The 19737-nt window shown below is 40.2% G+C and overlaps 1 protein-coding gene across 1 annotated transcript in view; it reads right to left on the bottom strand.

Moving 5' to 3' along the window:
* The window catches only part of LOC122401248 (beta-1,4-glucuronyltransferase 1), a 59325-nt gene that overhangs the window by 38179 nt on the left and 1409 nt on the right, over positions 1-19737 (bottom strand). The window lies entirely within an intron of this gene.

Here is a 19737-nt window from a genome sequence, read left to right as displayed (position 1 = left end):
CAATACGTTACATCAGTTCCATAGATCTCTATAACGAGCGCTACGATGACTAGGTTACTAGTAGATCGAAACGATCATCAAAAGACGTCTTCGTAAATATCGGTGATCCATCGTATACATTTATATTTCTTAAGCGTTCGTTCGAAGGAAATGCAACAGAATTGCGTAATTGTCTTTCGAATACTCGATATTATCGTCGATAGAAAAAATTGTCGCAACTTCTGTTTAAAATGACTAATAACAAGCGCTGTTCAGTTGACTCGTAAATTAATTGTGTTTTGTCTTGCGTTTCAGATTTATGGTGGAAATTTGCGACCAAAGTACGTATTTCTTATTTACATATTAAGACGATCGACGCGGAAGTTTGTGTCGGTAGTATTAGAGTAGACTAAAAGTTAGTTGAACGACAGAAAAGTGACTTTCCTGTTCTTCGAAGTTCGCGATCGTCCGAAAAAAGTCAGCCGAAAAGTCGACAGACGGACCTGGATTCCCAGAGTCAAAAAAAACTTTTGAGAAGATCGATCGTTGGAAAGTAACTGGATCTTCGTGACACGGTTAGATCAAGGTTTCGCGAGCCTAAACAGTTTCCAGTTTGCTCGTAACCGACACTCCCAGGAGCTGGATAAAATCTACGATGACAATGATTTAATACTGTTTCTACAAATCTCAACATTTTAGTCGAGATTGGACTCCGTGGACTTTACAACAATATTTTTTTTTCAATTGGAACGCGCAAAACCTCGATTCAAAGTGTTACTAGCCCGCCATTTTGGTTCTCCGTAAAAGTTCTTTTACTTTAAACGACTGTTAGGGAGAATCAAAATGGCGGACTAGTAAACCTTTGAATCACGGTTTTGTGCGTACCAATTAAAAAACAAAATGCTTTTTATAAAGTCAAAGGAGTCGAGAAACGATCGAGTTTAGAAATTTCGACAAAAATGTTAAAAATGTATCCTATACAAAATCCTAAACGATGTCGTACCATATACGATATGATGTACAAAATATTGTTTTAAATATTATTTTTAGTCGAAGTGGTTCGAGTTGGGACCGGTGGTTGGTCCGATACTCTCCGATCGAACGGTCCCCGCCGAGTCGCTTCGAGGCGCGACAATTTCAGCGGAAAATGGTGGTTGGGGAGGGGGTAGGTCCCAGAAGCGAGATTAATTATTCCGACTGTAGGCGCGGAGGGGAGGAGCGGCGAAACAGGAGCGAGAGTGGAGGTTCGAAAACCGGTTGAGCAGAAACTCTCGCGACAACCTTGAGGAGAACTCACCACCGAGGCAACACGGCGCGTTTCACATCGTAGTGGGGACGCCTTTACAAATTCTAATGGGCAAGTTCACGGTTCCTGAGCCCGTTACGACCGGCGATCGTCCGGCTGGGACGACTTCTCGATCGCTGGTGCGTTTCGCAACTACGCCCTCGAGCGATCGGCCTTCCAAGAACTTTTCCCATCGGTAGCGCGACCGTCGCGATCCGATCGTCGATGTAATCGCGAATCCCCTTTGACGCCCGCCTTCGTGCACCACTTTCATTGCCCGTTTTGCTGTTTACGATCCATCAACCGATCGAAACGTCGCCTGGCGATCTTAACGCGCCAATAAACCAAACCTCAGACGATCACTGACAATGATATTTGTTTAATTTCTGACCAAATTTTACTCGAACGTAGCCATTTTGGAGGGATCCATAGCCTCTCTCGAAGACGCAAAAATTCACAAAGTAAATTTCAGCGGACGTAATTGGATAACTGTTTCTATTTTCATCTAAGATCCATCCAATAATTTTATCTATTCGACGAAAGGAATGATTAAAACGAGACAAGAGACAAACAGCGTAGCGTGTAAACGGAGCAATTAGCGACACGACGATTTTCAAACGAGCGAAGTGCATTTCAGGTTTCCGCGTCTCGTTCGTCGATAAAGTGTTCTCGATAACGTCACCGAGGCGAGCAGCCCTTGAAAATCGTATTATTCATTACGCCAGCGGCTCGGCTGATGAAATAACGGGTAACGTGTTTAACCAGTGCATGCCACGGAACTATAAATAATCACGTAGACCCGTTTCCTGCTCCATACGTTTAATGCGTCGCCATGGACAAAGTAATGTTTAACTTGACGAGCAACCATAAGAACCGGACACGAGAAAAATCGGAGGAGGTTCCAGGTGCTTTGCCCAGCCACTTGGTTACCTGTTTCTTGAGACTCTCGACACTCAGGCCAATGCTCCCTCCTTTGATGTTGCCGTGGATGCTGGACTGTACAGTTCCTAATGCGTGGAACCAGTCCCGCCTAATTGCCAAACCTCCTGTTTACGATACTGGTCTCCAAACTTTTATGGGGTCCTCCAAAAAAAACGAACAGAATTTAATTAATTTGGAAATTCCAGGAAATCCTTTGACCAAATTAAATACACTCTGGCTCCGATAAATAAATTATATGTACCATATAATCCTGTTAGAAAAATTGCGAACGTTCGTATAATATTTTTCTTTCTCCAAATCGAAGGAAACAGTTCTATTTCGAGATTCGACGAGAAAAGGGAAAGAAACAACGTTGTGTCCGGCGAGTCGCATCTCTCGCCAAACGTTAATTAAACGGGACGAAGAAGACGACAGGGAACAAGCCCGGAAAAATGACGGAGAAAGATTTATTCGTGGGAAAGAAAGAGAAAAAACAGGGAGCTGGATTAATAAACCACGACCGTTCGCGCGTCTCCTAGCTTGAATAATTAATAGGCGAAAAAGAAGAAAAAAGGCAAGTTTCAAGACAAATCTACTTCGTGTCGACGAGTTCGCGACAAAATCGATATTTATCGCTGAATCGAGTTGGATTTAGGCGTCCAAAATTTGTGCATCTTGTGAATTAATCGCGAAGCGTGATCAAGGAAGAAAATATTTATGAATGGTTCGACCGAAACTACTACCGCGATTCAGATCGGAGCTCGTGCCTAATCTAAATCTATGATCGAATTTAACCTAGATCGGAGTTAGATCCGTGTTCCGTAATGGCGTCGATGCTACTTAAAATTAACGTACATTCATACAGTTTTGATTGGATCTGGTCGTAGATAAAGCAACTTCGTAATGGGGTAGAGCATATTTTTCAATATCTCTAAATAAAAGTTTGCTACTATGCAAAGATCGTAAGTTGACAACGATTAGAATCAGTCGTATCGCCTTCCAACGCATGGACCGTCGTCATTGGTTCGATCGAACCCCTCCACGAGTATGTCGCGCCACTAAGATCGTGAAAATTACTGGAGAGGAAACGAAAAAATTTGCGGATGCTCAACAGCTCGCGATGTTTGCACAGTATTTCGCAACGATTTCTCATCGAACCCTTTTAAAGTATCTTATCTCCGCGGAGCAAATTAGATTCCAGAGAACGTTAAAACGAGGTCCGCTAGTAGCCTCCTCGATCCAGACTAAACGCTCGTTACGTAACCATTAGCAGACGTGCCAATACACATTAGTCCGATTTATATAATCTGGAATAATTTAATAAATCGTTGGAGCGGCTTTTATCGATGTATTGGAGAGACCGGTTGAAGTGCACCGAACCAGATGGAAATTGCCTCGACCGCAGGGATATTGGGCATCGCGATGCATTCGTGCGTGCATCGGGGTCGTCCAAAGTGCACATACACTTGGGATATCGAAAACTTTCGCGCGCTGACACCGTTCGTCGGGCATTTTTCCCCGGCGAAAAGTCGGAGACGATCGATGCCAGCCAGGACTCGTTAACTCCTGCTGGCCCCCGTAGACCAGGGAATCGATAACTGTATTAACCAGGACTCAAAAACTACGATAATATAGCTATGAAAAATTTTTAACTGTTATTTTTTGGTTCTACGTTACGAGAAAGCGAACCGTCGTGATGGGGCAGTGCAATTAAAACTGTTCGACGCGTGGATACAACACTTAAGAAGAGAGTTAAATCTACAATAGCTGAAATGGCGTTGCACGGTTTGTAACGTAGAGAAACTTTGACACGAGTCTTGGAAACTTTTTCTTCTGGCAGAACCATCTCCGAGAACGAGACGCGCGTATAATTAAACGGCTCCTTGACGAGTTTCTACACGTGGACCTTGAAATTACACGGCGTTTAGCGAACGTTTATGGAGAAGTCGCGGGGAATCCAGTTCCTGTATCGCTTTCCATTAAAACGAATCTGCGCGGGACAGGATTCGCGATCGGGTATAGTGGAAAAACTCGTTGCAGCGTCCGCGGAAAGCAATTGTTCTCGAAAGAAATTACGGACGGAAGTACCACAGACTTATTTCGACGAGAATGTGATTCGATGACGCGGCTGACGATATAAATAGCAAGAAGAGCTAACTCGTCTTTCGACCTGTTTCTTCGACTCTGTTTTAGGAAACGGATATCGCGTAATCGCGAAACGATTACGTCTTTCTCCCCCTCGTCAATGAAAATCTGATAGCGTTCTTTGATCGAACGGATATCTCGAGATCGATTAGATACAGTTGAATTAGACCGTTATATTCGATAGCAGTTCGACGAAAGTAAACCGTAGTTCAAACATAGGAAAAAGTTTCAGGCGCCGCGATAAAGTATGTACATGGTCTTTTTGTAATTATGTATACTCATTTTGTACCGAATTTTATCAATATAAATGAAGCGGCCTTTCCACCAGAATTAAACACAAAACTCTGTAATTTCTGTGAAAACAGAACTTTCATTACATGTACGTGGTGTCTGAAACTTATCTACCACGCCACACTGTAGATGAGTGCCTATAATAACTTTAATGTTAAATATCGCAAAAACTATAAGTCGTCTACGCCCAAAACCGAATACCGTTCGGTTCGGTAGTTTGATATCTATCATCGAGCGAAACCTCATCAAAACATAAGCGTTAGACCCCGAGACCTCACCTTGTAAGCTTCGAATCTTAAAAAGTTCGAACAATTATAAAACTCTTAGTCGCCTTTCCAGTAATTTTCCCTAACACCGTGCGTACAACTTTATAATTGAATACAGTCTTTACGATGGTTTTACGTCCGCGATAAGACTGTGTTATAGAATTGCGTTTCCGATAAAGAGTCTTCGCAACCGGGTCAAAGTTTCGAGAAGATTTCGCAAGACGATACGTTGAATTCCGATCGACGACCGAAGGGCCCTCGACGTTTTCTTGGCTGGCAACTTCGTTGATCCTTACGCGGAAAGAATTCGGTCGATTTTGATCGATACTCGCCATTTTTGCGTCACCGAGAGAACGTAAGACTGAATGAACGGGTAAATTTCAGAGAACGCACTTCCGAGCACCGGATAGCGACGTTGAAACATGTTAATAATCCATTCGGCGTGTCATACGTGACAGTTCGATGATTACTTAATATGCACGTTATCGTACCCGCCTTGATTTGCAAAACGCATTCGCGGCGCGTGCGGCGGGAATCAGTTAAAAAGCACGAATTCGCCGCATGCGAACGATAAAGTAAATTACCGTGAGAGCGAGCCACGGAGGCGTGAGTTTACGCAGACGTTATTATCCATCGCAATTTGTTTGATGAAAAGTATCACGCAACAACAATTATCGCGACGAGATTGCTTTCTTTCGAGCAACTTGACATTTTCATCTTGGAAACTTTTATAACTTCCCGGAGCTTTCTAGTTACAACGATACAAAACCTCGAGAATCAATGTTCTGAAATAAATTTTTATTTTCAGCCGATTTCTTAAAAATATTTTGTGGGGGTCCTGTGGTTGAGACAGGAAGAAAAGAATAGGGAGCAAACCCTGCCTTAGACGCCAGGATATTGGGAGTCAGCCGAGTATGCAGGCGCGAATCGGTAAACGCGAAGTTAGCGACGAACGGCCATTGCCCCCTATCAGCGAATTCAGATTTCGCAACTGGGAAATGAATGTGCGTGAGATAGGCCAGTCGTACCTGAGCAGTTAATGACAAAGTACAGTCAGAGTGTGTGTGTACGATTCCCTAGCCACGAAGGACCGTGTGCTTTATTTCGATTTTACGTATTATAAATACCAAAGATTAGTCTATTTTTTTTTCTTTTTCATTCGACATTCTTTCTCAAATATATATATACTATAACTCGTGTTCGAACACGAGTTCGAAGCTAACGCTTACAAGTATACAGGGTGTTCGGCCACCCCTGGGAAAATTTTTAATGGGAGATTCTAGAGGCCAAAATAAGACGAAAATCAAGAATACCAATTTCTTGATGGAGGCTTCGTTAAAAAGTTATTAACGTTTAAAGTTCCGTCACTATTGAATTTTTTTCTCGAAAATGCGCAGAATTTCGGGGATATGCCTATTCACCAAAAATGATTATAATTGACCCCTGCGATCGAAAATAATTTTTTTAGAACGATTTGAAATTTTATTTTTCGCCGAAAAATTTAGGCACCTAATTAGATTTTCGGTAAGGACTTTTTTTCTCGAAAGTTCGTAGGATTTTGGGGGTATGTGTATTCACCAAAAATGATTACAATTCACCCCCGCAATCGAAAATAATTTTTCCAGAACGATTTGAAATTTTTGAATTTAATTGTTAATAACTTTTTAACGAAGCCTCCATCAACAAATTGGTATTCTTGATTTTCGTCTTATTTTGACCTCTAGAATCCCGCATTAAAATTTTTCCCAAGGGTGGCCGAACACACTGTATATGCAGACGGAAGATCGGTCAAGTGCTAGCGAGAAGAACGGTCCCTCTGGCGGCGAGCACCGGATGCGCCCCACAATATCACGAAAGTCTATTTATATCCAAAAATACGAGATTCGGTGTAGACAGAAGTCAGCGAAAGTTGGACAAAGGACAATGTTAAGTCATAGAGGGGTTTACTGACCCAAGAGCGTACAGCATATGCTATACACCGTTGGAAAGGTCTTGCCAAGGCGAATCGACTGATACCATTTTTAACTTCGATATCAGATGGGATAATGTCGAAAAATGGCCTCAAAGTTCGAGATTTTGCGGTTTTGAACAAAAGAAACCGGTAGTAAAAGCCCATCCGGCCCGAGGGACCTCGGGTAGGCACCTGAGGAAAAACCGAGGGGTGTAAGCGATACTCTAGCAGATTGGGACGGCAAATGTGCCCCACCACCTTCATTTCAGTGCCTTGTTGGGCCTGCGTTTGTCGCATGGGCCCCGTTCCAAATGCCCAGGGCGAAATCGCCAATGGATCAGTTGTTTTTCATGAACATAATATATTCATGGTAGACAATTCGCAGGTATAAGTTGGGAATGTGCAGATTAGTATTCAGACTAATGCGTCACTTACAATAGTGAATGGAGTGACATTTTATTGATTGAACGAAACATAATGATGTGAATACTGAATACTAACCTGCACATTCCCAACTCATACCTGCGAATCGTCTATCATGAATATATTATGTTCATGAAAAACAACTGATCCATTGGCGATTTCGCCCTGGGCATTTGGAACGGGGCCCATGCGACAAACGCAGGCCCAACAAGGCACTGAAATGAAGGTGGTGGGGCACATTTGCCGTCCCAATCTGCTAGAGTATCGCTTACACCCCTCGGTTTTTCCTCAGGTGCCTACCCGAGGTCCCTCGGGCCGGATGGGCTTTTACTACCGGTTTCTTTTGTTCAAAACCGCAAAATCTCGAACTTTGAGGCCATTTTTCGACATTATCCCATCTGATATCGAAGTTAAAAATGGTATCAGTCGATTCGCCTTGGCAAGACCTTTCCAACGGTGTATAGCATATGCTGTACGCTCTTGGGTCAGTAAACCCCTCTATGACTTAACATTGTCCTTTATTCTCGAACGATAAAGTGGATTCTAATTTAGGAACGAGTCTGCTTTCATGCATTTTATTGGAAATAGGTGGTGGAATAAAAAAACAATTAGGACAATATAACTCTTAACTAAGCTTTATTAAAACACTTGGAAGGTACGTCTGCACAGTTTGAAAGAAACATACAGAATGAAAAGATCAGTGACGAAAAATTCGTCCCGTACCCTCAGACCCAATCGGTCCTATACTTTGTCTAAACAAGCCAAGGAAGGGACACAACTGCACCCTTTTTTCTCGCAACACACGCGTGGATGTTTTTGTCACATAAAGAAAACTTTCTCTTTTAGAAGAGAAAAACCAACATATTTTATTCGTTAATCGCGAATAAAATCTGCCCGTCGTCCAAAAGAGACGATAAACTCCTGCCGTTAATGGTCGCCGCGAGCATAGCGGAACACATGTACGTCATCGCGTTAAAAACTCATACGTCTAATCGCGATAAACGGAACGCAGATAATGAACGAATCGATCCTCGTCATCGGGAATTTAATGTACCGCGTCAGGAACCGCGAGAAAATATTGCTATAGTCCGTTCGCATTCACAACAACGTTTTATTTTCCTTTCCGGCATTATTGATTACGCCTAGGCTCTCCCTTTGCGAGGTACCCCAACGTTGGAGTGGCTCTTTCACCGGTCGCTCACCTCCTACCTCTTACCCTCTGAACGCACTTTGTCTCTTGTAATAAATTGACGATACAGCCGAGAGAGGAAACTAGCCAGAGAGAGCCCCGGGACCGTTGGGTCGGCCGGAGGTTCGTTGAATCGAATAACGGCGACCGCTATTTTTCTGACCCAGAAATTGCAATTCCGACCTTTGCTCCACCGAAAATTAACTCTCCTGAACTTGACTGCACACAATTCTCCAGCGGACACTGTGGCTCGCCAAAGTATTCCGACTCTGTACGATATGCAACATTACGGGGAAGAGGGGCTGAATACTCCATTGGTCATCAAGATACTTATATTATTTGTTAAAATATGATTTTAAACCCATTACGCGTGATATTTATTAGTTACAATTGACGAATTTGAAAAAATATACTCTTATCATATGGTATCGATAACCGATCGAGTATCTGCTGCAAGATTGTTTTCATCGAACGAGTGGCATTATGTTATAATTAGTAAGAATTATATGGAAGTCATTCAGTACGTTAATATCGTACCTTTTTTCTAATTAAATACGTACGGTGAAATCTTATCAATATCCATCTTCTATCCTACTCCAACATCCCCTCCCAACGCTATAATATTCGTGACCAAAACGACAAGATCTACAAGTGTGCAAAGTTTCAATAAAATCGGTGACCTGAAAGTCTCGGTAACTCTGTTCCTAGTATACCTATATCCACGGATTTATTATATATAAAACGAACGACTACTTCTATAGCAGTAGATAAATCGTGTTCTTATAGAAATGGCGCGATAACGGACAGAGTTGACGAAACTTGTCGACGATTTGTTCGCAACCGGAGACACACCGGCCAAGTCGTCCATTTAATTAAACCCAGAACGCGCGACTCCTCCTTTCTTGGGAAGCGGCGCCAACGAGCTTCCCCAGGTGCGTGACTACTTTCACGTTTCGTCGTCTTTTATGCCTCCTCTTCGCTCCTCGACTACTTACACTCGCCTCTCCCACCGGTGAGATAATGCCGGTGATCCCGATTCCAAGATAAATACGCACACATCCTTGCGTTCCCCCTACCCCTCTCCCACCGTTGATGCAACAATTACGTAACCCTTCTAGCGACCCACTGACACCCAGACACGCCGGTCCGATTTTACTTTCGACTACTGGGACACGGTGTGCGGTCGCCTCGAAGAAAGTATGCACGCTGGAACTCGGACTTTCCCCGTTTTCACGGCTCCGTGGGATCCCACCGCGCACTTTCTTCGCGCAGTCGGGTATGAATGTGCAATGGCGACCACGGTTCCAAGAGAAACTACACTGCGTTCTAACGTTTCTCGTTTCGCGATCCTCTGGATCCGAAGGACTCCCCAGAGACATGGTCTAGGACTTTCCTCGAACGTTCGATGGAAATATTCTCGAACTAAATCGAAAAGTAACGTAACGTTTAATAGAGGAATTACAAGCTTTCTTAGCAAAGCTCTTAGAAGAGGTCTGGAAACTTTCAAATACTGATGGAAAGGTTGGTACGATACGATACAGACCTAAACTCTACGAGTCTCTGGTCTGGGCATCTGGAAACACTTGCATGGGGTTCCCCTAGGGCTGAAGTCTGAGAAAGATTTAGCCTAGTCCCAAAGTCGAGGCCCAACAGTTAACGTTACGTTGCAACGATCCATTTAAGATATAACAGGGTGTTCGGCCACCTCTGGGAAAAATTTTAACGGGAAATTCTAGGAGCCAAAATAAGACGAAAATCGAGAATACCAATTTGTTGATCGAGGCTTCGTTAACAAAGTATTAACGTTTAAAGTTCCGTCTGTATAACGGCAATCTGCAAACAGCTGCGTACGCGTGATAGTGGTTCTCATTCTCAAAACTGTATATGCTGTTTGTTTTTTCTCGTCGCTATCACTGCATACGAGATTCCACGCTAATTGCATAACGTGTATTCTTGAATAAAAGTGTTTCTAATAAGAAGGAATACTTTATAAAGATGGAAGAGTGATCTAAAAGTTAACAACATTCTTTACAAGAATTTCTTGCCCCAATATAAATTCTATCGAAGATGCAAACCTAAGCAAGGATAAATTCGAGTACCTCGGAACCAAACATCAGTCTCGAAGGATTCTGATGTTCCTTGTAAGCTTATTTTCATCAAGTTAAGGGGTCCATGAGATCCGTTGGACTGTTGAAAGGAATCCGTGGAAAATAAGGTTAAGAACCACTGATATAGACTATTTTCTCTTCGATCAATTCGGTCCCGTTTTCCTTGATAGAAGATTAACAGGTCAATCTTATGTCAATTCCTTGACCAGTCGATCGAACTATCGAAAGACGTTCCATTTGATGTTTTATGTCGCGAGTAGCACGTTATACGACTGCACACTGTTAAAATGGAGCAACAGAGTAGTGCCACGCCATTTCTCGACTAAAAGCCATGGAACTCTTGTTGCGAATCATCTAATAACTGAGACTACCGTTAAAATATATTTTATTATTAATGCAATAACGGTCTACGAGTTTCTTGCACGGATTCCAACTGTACGACGGGATGCAACGATAGTCTAAAATCGACGATCAACGATAGACTAAATCATCGTACGAACGACGAATAAAATTTTTAATATTTGCTTGTAAACGAAGTTTTGTTCGCGGGTTCGTTCCACGTTATATAGTACGTTATATTTCTTTGTTGAATTAACTTTTCAAATCCTTGCACGAACAGTACCTGCAATAAAACTACAATTGAATACAACTTGTTCATCCTCGAGTGTCGTATCGTTTGTTTCCCCGAGAATAGACACGTTCTTTTCATCGTTAGTTTACCTTGTTGAGTGTTTGTTTGAACAACATAAACGACGACTATTAGGAATCTTATCTTCGTCGTACAATAATATCGAAGTCTTTCCCCGAAACTTTCATCTGTAATCATAAAGTAATTAAGAGAGCCATAGTACTTACGCTCGTTAAAGTTATTAAACTCGGTTTATCCAATTCTGAGATCCCATTGGACACTGATGTATGCGAATAAAAATCAACAGGATAAAGTAGAAACCAATTACGATAGGATACGCGCAAATAGGTGCACTGCGACGTCTGTATAATTACCAAATATCGACTTGTAAATAAAGACATACAAAGAAATACATTTAATTTTACTGTATCTAAAAAAACCCTCCCACTCATTCTGGTGCTGCTTTGCTTGTCGTCGGAAAACTAGAAAAGTCGTAGGAGGGTAGAAAATGAAACTCATGAAACGACTCATCGGTAAGGACGACTGGAAAGTGGAAAGTCGGTCGAGCGCTTGCGAGAGAGAAAGGTTGAGCGTGCCCCTCTGGCGGCGAGTACGGGAGGTGACGCGACAGCGTAAAGAAGCAATAAGGAAGCGATGGAAGTTCGATACGATCCTCCGAACAATTGTTTACGCCCTCGTACCGAAAGACTGAATCAGTTCTTCGAGCGTAAATAGAAATCCGTCGCATCGAGCGAGTAACTCGATCAGTACATTATGGAAGCAATCAGGAAGCATTAGACGCTCGATAGAATCCACGGGGAATCCTCCAAACAGTTTGATAGTTTTCGCAGTGTCCCGCAACATCACTGATTTATCTATCTTCGGAATATTGATTGTCAACCGGCCGCGTCCGCAAATAGGAATCTCCCAAGCTACCAAGTGGTTGGATCTAATCAGTGCACGAAGTAGCTAGGAGGACATTCGATAAAATATACACGGATGCCTAGGAGCTGAAATTTCACGTGTCTATGGTTGTTGCGTCATATTATACCTCGCTATCGCTTTTATTTGACCGATTCGTCTCAGCCTGGTCGACGAGGTTTCTTTTTTCTCAGTGAGTTCTAACGAACTTTTACGCGTCTTCGACCGTCCTTGGAGAGTTATTAAATATTTGCGTCGTTCAGCTACGCCGTCGGTCGGCTACCACCGGGTCGCCATGCATATTCCATCCACGGATGACGCGGAGGTCAACTAACATCCTCGGGACGACCTTGACGAGCCACGTCGGGGAGAAACTAGAAACGGGGACGATCGTAAGGTGAAAGCTCGGCCACCTGTCTTACGTCCGCGCTAAAGTTGAGCGGACGATAATGACGATGACGCTCAGGAACGTCCGTTCTTATCTCTTCACATCGCGTCTTCCTCTCGTTCGCATATTCGTCCCGAGTAGAACGTTCAACTCCCAAAACGAACGAAGAAAACTCGAAATTAACGATTACACCGTTGTTCGATGAGAAGTGGAATTAGCTGGTACAAATTGAAAGTAATCTTTATCCAAGGGGTGATTCCAAAGCGTATACGTTAAGTCCATTATTAGAGTACTTCACGTAATCTCGTTAATTTGTAATAGGTAAATTTTTAATATTCGCTGTTGTGGGTAACTCAAGGTTGTCTGGTCTTGTGGTTGTATAATTCCTCTCATAGCTATTAAAAATGGGTTTACTTGAATGAAATACTCAGATTTTATTTATTGAATAATAGTAACTTTATTTACACGTTTTGGAAGAGATACCCTTTTACTATGACTTTTACGAGAAAACTGAACTGCAGTCGAACAGAAAACTGAGAGTTAAAGAACTGAGGCGTTGGAGACTAATATCTCTCTTGTGTTTATGCGAGGTTCAACCGCATCTTTGTATAAACAAGAAACCGAATCTTACGAGGGAATATACGTAGCAAGATACAACATCTCTCTCCATCAAAATAGGAGACCAGTAAATGAGATTAATTTTTGTACTTGATTTTGAGTAGAAAACCTAATAGCTGTTTCAAAGTTACTATAAACGATGGGATTGTATCATGATTACTCAAATTCATCGGGTCTATGTATTTACTGTATCCTTCATAAATACACGTACAAGGAGTGTGTTAAATCTCTGGCTTTGCCAACAATTCTATTTTTTCACAAGAATAATTCTAACGAGAGCTGTTGTGAACTATCTTGCATTGTATGCGTTTTGTGGAGTTTGAAATTTGAGATTTTAGTACACAAGAGAATTCTTTGTCGAAAAATCGAATATTTTTTAGTTAGTATTCTCCTTTTTTACCCAAAGCCAATTAATTCCGTTGGGATAATAATTCCCATTAACTGAGGTTCATAAAGTGAAGTTCGATCGTAATTAACCAAATACAATATATTTCTGTACGTTCTATGTACAACTCCCCGTTACAAACGATAACTCGAAAAACGTTACATCCAATAGCGATCCATAAAACGGAATAGTCCAACTTAAACAGATTTCTAAGTCTTTTGTAGCTTAGGTGTTTGATTGGAACGAAGAAAGCCTCTGCCATTCATTACAGAATGACTAAGGTAGCATCTGAATTTTCCTGAACTTTGCATAGAAAGTGAAAATGAGGCGACTAACTTATTTTGAACGCAAACAATCTATCGATGTGGACCTATAGTGACTTAAGACCAACAGTACTATCCAATATCCAGTATATGCTATATGTATACTGTCCAGTATTGTAGTATACTATCCAGTATCCAATACTGACAACAATCGTTGGCCGTTTGACTATGTTGACAAAAATTAGACGTATTAACACTTTGACTACATTGTAGCTTACAATGATCTATATGTATAGGTGACAGGATTTACAACTATGATACTAGAAAAATTAATTCTCATATTAAGACGTTGAGGGAAATAAAGAATAGAGTTTGTGAATTTTAACAAGGTTACTAAAATAAGTACTGAAACAAATTTTAGGTTATGTCACTTACAATGATCTACATGGGTGACAGGATTTACAACTATGATACTAGAAAAATTAATTCTCAAGTTAAGACGTTGAGAGAAATATGTAAAGGATAGAATTTAAGAATTTTAACACGGTTACGAAAATAAGTACTGAAGCAAATTTTAGGTTATGTAGCTTACAATAATCTATATGGGTGATAGGATTTACTACTATGATACTAGAAAAATTAATTCTCATGTTAAGACGTTAAGGGAACTAAATTTGAATACAATGTGTGAATTTTAACAAGGTTACTAAAATAAGTACTGAAACAAATTTTAGGTTATGTAGCTTATAATGGCCTAAAATCAAAATTTTACTTCTGCAGAATATTATACGGTTTTGATCTGGCAATGAACGTATTAATGAAGCTTCTATAATGTACATATTTACCGTTTACTCCAATATACCAATTAGTTTCCAGGCTTTACGACTCTAGAGGTTTCTGTTAACATTCTGAACTAGTCGATCATTGATATTGCCAGGTGGATAGATGGGAAAATGATTAGTGTTATTAAAGAACTGTTTAGAGAATTCTCCGTGGATTCTATCGAGGTTCCATTGCTTCCTCATTGCTTCTTAAATGCACCGATCAAGTTACACACGTTGTGTGTCAATAAATTGCTATTAGAACTCAGAACACTTCCATAATCGTTATATCCGGTACAAATATAAGATCATAGTACGAAACAAATACAACCGTTCAATCGAGGTCTTAATACTTTTTTATTATACGTTTAACCTACTTAACAGATTACTTAATAGACAGTTAACGTCTATAATGTATAACATAAGTTGACGTTATTAAATAAGTTAAGTTTAGGCAGACATGTAGTTTGGAGGGACAATATTCCATTGCCATCTTTTATACTTTCTTTAATGTACTGATTGAGTTACTTGGTGTCCCAATAGACTCCTACTCACACTCGCAACAGCGAACGAATCTGATCATGCGATGTCGTGACATGGTTCGAAGCAGTGTTTCTCAAACCACAGTCGGTGTATCATTGGTGGAAAAAAAAAGGATTATCGTCGAGGATAAAAACACAAAAATAGATACTGAAAATTAAAATGCTTGGAAGTTTGAAACCAATACTCTTATTTGCAACGTCAGGGATTAGAGACTAGAGATTAGAGAACTGCACTGGGGCCATAAAAAGCTCTTCTTCGAACCTATGACTATTTTCAGAATCGGCGGTGTTTTATTAACTGACAGTTGTATCACCGAGGTGGATAAACCCAAAAATGAAACGCGATACGTTTGGAAAAAAACCTCTTTATAGGAGGAGCCATTCTATCTCCAAATGCCACGAATCGCGACCAACCGTGGCGTCAAATTTCAGGCACCGTATGGCACGCACGTGCTGTAGCCAGGCTTGACCACGGTGCGACGATATTTTAACTCTTCCTAACCGAAAAATAATCTCCCTGTGCGAGAGTGCCGTGTCGTTTACGTAAAATGTTACCCTTCGTATTTATTAAAGAATAAAACATTTTTTATAGAGTGATCGGCCACCCCTGGAAAAAATTCTAATGGGAGATTCGAAAGGCCAAAATAAGACGAAAATCAAGAATACCAATTTCTTGATGGAGGCTTCGTTAAAAAGTTATTAACGTTTAAAGTTCCCTCCGTGCTGAATTTTTTTCTCGAAAATGTGCAGGATTTCGGAGGTATGTCTATTCACCAAAAATGATTGTACTTGACCCCCGCAACCGAAAATAATTTTTCCAGAACGATTTGAAATTTTTTTTTTCGTCGAAAAATTTCAGATCTTCTCGAATTTTTTTCTCGAAAATGAGCAGGATTTCGGGGGTATGTCTATTCACCAAAAATAATTATAATTGATCCCTGCATCCGAAAATAATTTTTTTAGAATGATTTGAATTTTCTTAATTTAATTTTTTTATAACTTTTTAACAAAGCCTCAGTCAAGAAATTGATATTCTTGATTTTTGTCTTATTTTGGCCTCTAGAATCTCCAATTAAAACTTTTCCCAGGGTTGGCCGAACACACTGTATATGTATAGTGTAACAGCTCACGAAACGTTTCTACCATTTTCTTTCCGATGCAAACCATTGACGGCAAACTAACCGGCTATAAAAATATTTAATACGCGTCAAAGATGAACGAAGCTTGCGTATAACCGTTCTCTTGTTGTCGTTTAACAAAGAAATAATTCTACGAAATGTGGTTCCAGCAGAAACCAAAGACACGTACGTACGTTGTTGCAATTAACAGTTAAAGAGAAACCCTCGCTTTTGAAGCGGATCGTAAGAACAATTATAACATTTAGTTTACCCGCGCTAATAACTCGACGGGAATGGACGTTAAGCATCGAACGCCATACTGGCTTGTAACGAAGCATCGATGTTCGTAAGAATCCAACAAAAAACTGGTATCGATTCTAAAAAATAAATTGCCGTGAAAAATGTCGCTGCCGTTATTCGTTGCGTCGAAACATAAGCGTTGCCGCGAGTTCGTTCGCTTCGTAACATTTGCAGTTTCGTTTGTCCCTCGATTTTCCTCCATTCGTTACATTGATTTACCCGTCTTGGGACTTCCATCGCATAAACGGTTACTTTTACGAGCTGGTTATCTTTTTTTTCTTACTTGTTTCTGTAAATGTCGGAGTCAAACAAATTTTATTGCGGAATAACAAATGAAAATTTTTGATTCGTTCGAAAACTTCCTGCTTTATAATTGATGCTAATAAAGGAAGTATCGATTTATAATTATTTTGTATCTGATACACCTCCACAAAAGATCTCAAAAAATTATTTATTTATAACGGTAACAAGCTATTAAAATTGTAACAATACGAACATGGTCACATAAAAAATTAAGGTAAAAATATAAGCGAATATGTCGGTTTTTTATTTATCCAATATCGTTCCCCAACGTCTAAAAGTCTGAAAAAATTACAGATTAATAATCATAACGAGACTCTAACACTGTAAAAATACAAACGTGGTCATTTAATAATTTCTATTTAAAAAAAATATTTTTAAACTTTTCCAATTTTTTAAAAATCCGTTTCGCGATGAAATGTTCTGAAAAAATTCACGAACACGTACGCTATGGAGCAAAATACCCCCAATTTTTTTCAAAATCTTTTATACGATACAACAAAAGATATACAGCTTAAACTGGAAATTGCGTTACGTCCTGTGACTACCCTCCCAGTAAGGGTACCGGGTTGATACTTGACAGAAATGGTTTCCTTTGAACGGTCTATTAACTGATATGCTCACTGATCAATTTGGCTCAAGGGCACTTCTGACCATCTTATCCGGCTATACCCTTTCAATATTTTTAAATATGTAAATTTCATTTCGAAAAATTGTTTACCTGCCTCGAGACTGGATGAGACGGTCTTTGTTTTGATACTCGAAGAAAATGGCGCCCCAGGCTTCACCCCCACCCCCCCCCCCCTCCTTAATTCATGCCTGCAAACAGATTTCGAATCCAACCGAACCATTATTGCCCATTTTCCTTCACGGCCGACAGTTTGACACAGTTTGCACGAATTTCACCGTGCATTCGCGTTCGCGCCGTTTCTTCTGCGGCACGCAGCGAACCGCGATTCGCCACTAAGGCCGATGGGTTTTTGTTTCTATCGCTTGGACCACAGCCAAAAAGGTAGACACGCAATTAAATTTCGGACGAGCAATCTCTTCGCCCGGTGGCAAGGAAATCGGGGAGACGGAAAGGGAAAGACAAAGAGAAACCTTCCTATCGCGCGCGTGCTCAATCTGCAGTTTCAGTTTCCACGCTAGTCCCCCACCGCGTGCCCCCTCTTTTTACTTTTTTGTACGCCACATTGCGGAAAAATTATTGTCGAAAAAACTGCTGTTTCGCGAAAATTGGCATTCACCGTCGGACAGTCGAAAACGAGAGAAAAAAAAAAGAAAAACGGAATTGCGTTCTCGTTCGCTGAAATTGATTTATTAATCGTAGAGAACGAAACTTCACCCTCTCCTTCGATATCGATACCCATCGAGTTAAACTAGGCTCGTAACGAGAAATTACTTTGCAAAACGTTGCTCATCTCGCTCGAGTGAAAATGTCGGGTAATAATAATAATAATATATACAGGGTATTCGGCCAACCCTGGGAAAAGTTTTAATTAGAGATTCTAGGGGCCAAAATAAGACGAAAATCAAGATATCAATTTCTTGACTGAGGCATTGTTAAAAAGTTATTAAAAAATTAAATTAAGAAAATTCAAATCATTCTAAAAAAAATTATTTTCGGATGCAGGGATCAATTACAATTATTTTTTATGAATAGACATACCCCCGAAATCCTGCTCATTTTCGAGACAAAAATTCGAGAAGGTCTGAAATTTTTCGACGAAAAAAAAAATTTCAAATCGTTCTGGAAAAATTATTTTCGGTTGCGGAGGTCAATTATAATCAGTTTTGATAAATAAACATACCCCCGAAATCCTGCGCATTTTCGAGAAAAAAATTCAGCACGGACGGTACTTTAAACGTTAATAACTTTTTAACGAAGGCTCCATCAACAAATTAGTATGCTTGATTTTCGTTTTATTTCGGCCTCTAGAATTTCCCATTAAAATTTTTTCCAGGGGTGGCCGAACACCCTGTATTTGTAGTTCACTGAAGAATCAGCGAAATAATCTTACACGCAAACGTGATTGGCGGTAATAAATAATAGGCTTAAACGAATGTTATACCTACGAAGTGTTCGATTTTTTGACTCGGTTAACCTCAATCTAAAATAATGAAATCGAAAGCACTACGTTTGTATACGCTTGAATCTGTTTAGTGCCGTTTACGTTTATTTTTCCAACAGTAATCTGCTAAAATTGTAGATCAGATAGAAGGCTTTTGATCATATTAATTATATTTTTAAAGGTATGTTAGATTTTTCGAACGCATAAATTTGTAAGATTCATTCGGTATTTGTAGTAAAACTATTTTGGATGACAGTAAATCGGTCCTCTATCCTACGTTCGCCGAAATCAAACGTTAATAGGATTGAATTATACAAGATGTCGTCGTGATCGACCATTCACGTTACAATTTTAATTACTCCGTCAAATCTCGACTACCTAATACTCACAACTGTCCAGCATTACAGTTTTTGCTTCCCAAATTAATCCTTTTGCAAATCATATTCACCTTAGTGCAAACTAAATTTACGCTTTTGTAAATCAATGTTTCCTACAAATTCCTTCTTAAGCCAATGCAATACAAATAAAATGACATAAAAGTAACATAAAACACTTATTTAACAATAATGTGTCAATCGGTCGTCTTTTAAGTGTTAGATGGCTAAATATGCATAAAATTACAAAACGCGACAAAATGACATTATATTATTTCGCTTTTGAGTCACCCACAAGGTGAATTTGATCTGTACATATGTACTATTCGAACGATCACAATAGATAAATAACGAACGAAGAATTAAGTATTCGAAAAATGTTCCCGAAATTTCTAGTCGAAAGTTCTTGCTTCCAAAAAAAAAGACAAAAAGTCTCTCTTACTTAAAGG

The sequence above is a fragment of the Colletes gigas genome, unplaced genomic scaffold (assembly GCF_013123115.1).
Source record: "Colletes gigas isolate AHSC1104 unplaced genomic scaffold, ASM1312311v1 Colletes_gigas_Sc00023, whole genome shotgun sequence".
NCBI classification, from domain to species: domain Eukaryota; kingdom Metazoa; phylum Arthropoda; class Insecta; order Hymenoptera; family Colletidae; genus Colletes; species Colletes gigas.
This window is presented reverse-complemented; position numbering and strand designations above follow the sequence as displayed.